Source organism: Notothenia coriiceps, unplaced genomic scaffold, assembly GCF_000735185.1.
Source record: "Notothenia coriiceps isolate Sejong01 unplaced genomic scaffold, NC01 NC01_scaffold00023730, whole genome shotgun sequence".
Taxonomy (NCBI): Eukaryota; Metazoa; Chordata; class Actinopteri; order Perciformes; family Nototheniidae; genus Notothenia; species Notothenia coriiceps.
In genome coordinates, this window is record NW_011356431.1 from 1 (window position 1) to 5,764 (window position 5,764).

At 38.7% G+C, this 5,764-nt stretch overlaps 1 long non-coding RNA gene across 1 annotated transcript; it reads right to left on the reverse strand.

The window, feature by feature from the left end:
- On the reverse strand, positions 1-1,797 carry LOC104954738 (uncharacterized). Its single transcript, XR_799373.1, has 3 exons — positions 1,504-1,797; positions 415-561; positions 1-40 (listed from the first exon to the last, which is right to left on the reverse strand). It is a non-coding gene; the product is annotated as an uncharacterized lncRNA (long non-coding RNA).
- Between the last annotated feature and the right edge of the window lie 3,967 nt (positions 1,798-5,764).

Genomic DNA, 5,764 nt, shown 5'->3' on the forward strand with positions numbered 1-5,764 from the left:
GTCATCTGATCCAGAACACGCACGTCTGTTCCTGCTTGCTCTGCGCGCGCACACACACACACACACACACACACACACACACACACACGTATTAAACCTAAATCTTGTAATAAGCACCCAGCTTGGGCACCCATGTTGCATGCCGCACCCTGCTCTCTCTCCCTGTTTCCACACTGTCCTGAACCTAGCACCAGGGTAGTTTCCATTGACTGAATTTCAAGTTTATTTCATCATTGCTTGTCAATAAAAGAAACATTATATTCTTGCCTCTCTTCTACGTGTTTGTAAAACCCATTGTTAGAATAATAGGCTAATATTGACACATTCTAGTGCAGAAAATGAAATAGTCCACGTCTCCACTGATCTGCTCAATAGTTGTGATCATTAAAGGAGGTATTCTGTGTGGGTACCTACCTCTGTGCTGCAGGTATCCAGTGGACAGGTATTGCTGCACGTCTTGGTTGAAGGCTTCCTCGTACACTTTCTGTCGTTCTCTCAGTTTCTGCTTCATGGTCTGCTCCAGCTCTGCCACCTTCTGAGCATGCTCAGAGTTCAGTTCCACTACAAACAGAAGACATGTTAGTCCTCTAATCTCAAGAGTTTCACATCATACCAAGAGGTTCACATCATACCAAGAGTTTCACATCATACCAAGAGGTTCACATCATACCAAGAGTTTCACATCATACCAAGAGGTTCACATCATACCAAGAGGTTCACATCATACCATTATCAGCAGTGTAAGGAATTACACAAACACGCTTCATAATAACTACAGGAAACAGTGTTTTTCACATAGCTGGTGTGGGTGTTGGATAGTCTCCTTGGAAATTGAAAGTGAAATGATAGTAAAAACGAAATGCATGCGTTTCCTCTGGATGCTTTAGTCTATACATCCTATGCCATGACGCATAGGCAACAATAGAGATATTAAGAAAGGAGCAGTGTACTAAGGCAGTAATGTAGTCATTGTTGAGCAGTAATAACAATGTGTAATCCCCAGTGGTGTCATGTAACTAAGTACATTTACTCAAGTACTTGTACTTTACTTGAGTATTTCCACATAAAGCAACTTTATACTTTATTACATTTTCTCAGGCAAATGTTGTTCTTTTTACTTCAATACATTTATTGTACATATTGAGTCACTTGTTGCTTTGCAGATTTAAGGTTTTTAGGTTATTCATACAAAAATCTACACACATCATATTAAAAGTTAAGCAACCCAGTAGTGTATAAAGTCATTCAAAGAAACCCAACCTTTACCAAGTGCAACATTGAAGTAATGAGTGCAAAAATACTTTTCTAAAGTCATTTAAAATACATAAATGCTTTAACTGGCTATTTTGGCATAACAAGTACTTTTTAATGCTAATGCTTTTTGAATGCATAACTTTATATTTTTATCTGAGTATTTTTACACTGTAGTATTGCCACTTTTACTTAGGTAAATAATCTGAGTACTTCTGTGTAATCCCTGATTAGAGTACAGCAGCATCTCACCTTCCAGGGCCTCCACCTCCTTCCTGTTACAAGCCAAACATCAGACAGGTTAGCATCATGTTACAGTATATCTCTGGCTGCTAAACAAAAACGACCTATCCAGGGACAAAATAAATGTGTTGATCTTGTCATGACCACAGCTTGTCACTTTGAGAAGTTATATGGAACAACAAAAGGAAATCTGACAAAGTTGAATACCTGACAGCCTCTGACACTAGATGTAAAAACACTATTCAATGATACTCAGAAAGTGTTAAGAGTCAATAACTAGCGCACATTTATGAATGATGAAACTCATAGTGCGCTAGTTATTGACTCTTAACACTTTCTGAGTATCATTGAATAGTGTTTTTACATCTAGTGTCAGAGGCTGTCANTACACACACACACACACACACAGGAGACCCGTCTGACTGTCGTCTTAGTCATAATGCTCAAGCAGATACATTCATATACATACTTGAGTGTAAAGATAGACCTTCTGCTATTGTGCTATGTGTGGTACCCAGAAGTACTCAGATCATCTACCTAAATAAAAGTAGAAGTACCAGAGTGTAGCAATACTCAGTTACAAGTAAAAGTCCTGCATTCAAAATGTTACTCAATAAAAGTACAAAAGTATTAAAGGTCCCATGTCATGGCCATTTCTACTGATCATAATTCCATTGTTGAGGTCTACTAGTAGTAGAATAGATTTATATTGTGCAATTTTCCAAACTCACATTGGTTTCTCATACAGCATCTCTGTATAGTATGTGTATTCACTCTGTCCTACACGGCTTGTTGGAGCTCCTGAGAGAAATGTACTTAGTGACTTTACACCACTGGTGCTACCACATTGAATACATATATATATACATTCAAAGTATTTGCACATTATAGCAGACAACAGTGGGATGCTGTTGCTCAGAGGCTCTTTCTGTCTGTATCAAGTGCCACACTCTGAAAAAATCCCACTGCCATGCAAAGACGTGTACATCCCTGCTTGTCTTCAGTTATCTCCTCTTTTCCTCCCTTCAGTTTCAAGACCCTTGGAGACAAATCAAGAGACACCAAAGTCAGGAGAAGACCCAGGTGCGTGTGCCTGCGTGCGTGCGTGCGTGCGTGCGTGGCAACCTGTTGGAAGATGACCGATGAATAAAGTGTTAACATATGTTGACTTTGGGATTGCTAGTGTATACATTTTCTTACAAAACGGGTAATAATACAGTGAGGGATGTAACAACCAATAATTGTAAATGCATATTATATTATTATGTATTATTGGTACAATAAAATCACAGCCAATACATTATTATCCAATAATACAAAGCCAGATTGCTTTCCTTGACCTCTCATGTGCAGCTGTGACCAGTACGTGGTGGTATTCACCTTAAAGTTGGTTTGCAATCCAACAATACGTTCAGAGAAGAAGAAGAGCTACACGCTCACCAAAGAGCCAATCATGTTGTTGCTTCAGAGGAAGACCATAGGACTCTTATTTTTATTACAACAAATACAATTGGTTTTGAAGAGCCTGAACGGTTTGTTTTGTTGTTTAAAACATTGTTTAGCTTAGGTCACAGCTATGAGATATGAAATCATCCATCACCTAAATGTGATTCTTTCCATTACTCACTTAGTGTCCTCCTGTTTGTTGTTCAGGTTTGAAGAAAGCCTTCCTCATTTCAGTGCTGGACTGGACATCCTCAGCAGGTACACACACACACACACACACACACACACACACACACACACACACACACACACACACACACACACACACACACACACACACACACACACACACACACAAACACACACACACATATACATATACATACATATACACACACACATTCATATACACGTACACATGCATATACACGTACACATACACACGTACACATACTGTACACACACACACACACACACACACACACACAACCACTCACACAGAAACGTACACACACATCACCCGAACACCTACAAGCATCACAGCACACACAACTGTAGAAACACACTTTACCCTGCACAACTACACATACACACATATACACACACACACATACATACAGACACACAAACACAAGAACAAAACCACACACACACGCTCACACTTATGTGTTTCTGTATAATGTGTCTCTTCAGGTATGAGGAGAGCTGGTTTCTGCTCCACAGAAGAACTAAGGACTGTGCTCAGGCTGCAGAGGTAGGATCACACACACTGATCACACACACTGATCACACACACCCCTTCAGACACCGTGAATGATTGACTCTGTAGAGAAAAGCTTCTTCCGGGGCCGTGTTGAGACTGTGCTCATGGATCTTGAAGATAATATGAGAATACTGTGAGAAAATGAACACAGGTTCATTGTGATGTGGTGGAAGCAGTTTCAAAGAATGCTGTCAGATACCAGTTCGAACTTTTCATTAGCTACAATAAAGTGATGGAAAAACTAGATTTTATACTCAAACTTGGACATTTCAGGGAAACACACCCCGCACATACTTTTAGATAAGGCAAGTTTATTTATAAGGCACACTTCAAAAACAACGCAATTCAAAGAGCTTTAAAAAAAACATCAAAAGCTTTAGGCATCCTGCAAAAGAAGCACATTATCAAGTGACATCCTTAAATCGAATGAGACATGTATACAATTAGAATAAAAGTGAAAGTGCAGTGTTGGAAATGAGTCGTTATTTGACTTAATAAAAAGCCTCAGCACATGGAAAAGCCTTCCGCCTTGATCCAAAAGCAGTGAGAGTTGCAGCGGACCTGCATTTTTGTTGGAGTTTATTCCAGATATATTGAGCATTAAAACACAATGCTGCTTCTACATGTTTTAACAAAATAAGCTAGTGTTGAATTGACTCATGAATTGAACACTCAATGAATCAACATACTAGTATTTAAGTTACATTTGCTAATTGCTATGTCCTTCTTTCATGCTCGTTTAATATTAAAAGGTGGAGCAGTTATGTTTTTAAAGCGCTAGACAAACACTTGTACTTGTACTATTGCAATAATGTTGTGTGTGTGTGTGTGTGTGTGTGTGTGTGTGTGTGTGTGTGTGTGTGTGTGTGTGTGTGTGTGTGTGTGTGTGTGTGTGTGTGTGTGTGTTAGGCAGTAGATGGGGACATGGTGATGCTGTCTGCTCACTGGGAGAGGAAGAGAGCGGCTCTGACCCAGCTGCAGGAGCAGCTGCAGAGCGTGCCGGCCTTCATCGGCGATTTGGACGCCATGACTGCTAACATCGGTGTGTTTCATTCCTGTACGATAACGCCTGTCACCACCAATAACTAAGAGAATTTCCGACAGTGGACCTCAGAGGTGGAAGAAGTACTCAGATCCATCACTTTAGTAAAAGTAACGACACAACAGTGTAGAAATACACTGATACAAATTCATGTCCTGCAATCCAAATTATACTTAAGGAAAAGTTCAATATTTCCAGCAAAGCTTACTTAAATTATAAAAGTATTCAATATATAAAATGAATAAGTATGTGTTCAGTTGACTTAAAGCTACTGAAGTTTTTCATCATTGTTTTGGATCTTATGCTCACAAGATAATCCTTCAAGTTATTATCACGTGCAGCAAGATAGAAGCAATGATATGTTTCATTAAAGGCCAACAAGTACATGATATTCTTACAGAAACTATCAGCAATATAACTGAAATCCCCTTTTAATACATAACGATGCATTATATTTGATAATCTGATCTGTGTCTTCTGTGTTAAAAAACAACTACAAACATAGCAATTAAATAAATGTAATGAAGTGTTCACAATGTTTCCGTTCAACATGTAGTGAATTTGATTTATATAGTTCCATTAAATAGTTAAAAACAAATACAATTGCACAATACTTGAGTAAATGTACTTAGTTTCTTTTCCACCACTGTGCTGCCTGTATAGCTTTAATAATACAGTATTGAGATCCTGAACTTAGATAGATATGCAACCCCACATATCAAATGAATTAAAACAATTATGGAAATACATTTTGTAAAATATAAAAATGACGAAATTGTCAAAACTCTAGTTATAATTTCATCATTCATTTTATTTTAATTATTGAATAACACATGATTATTTAGTGTGTGTGTGTGTGTGTGTGTGTGTGTGTGTGTGTGTGTGTGTGTGTGTGTGTGTGTGTGTGTGTGTGTGTGTGTGTGTGTGTGTGTGTGTGTGTGTGTGCGTGTGCGCAGCTCATTTGGAGGGAGACTTTGAGGAGATGGAGAGCAGGCTGGTGTACCTGGAGACGTTGTGCT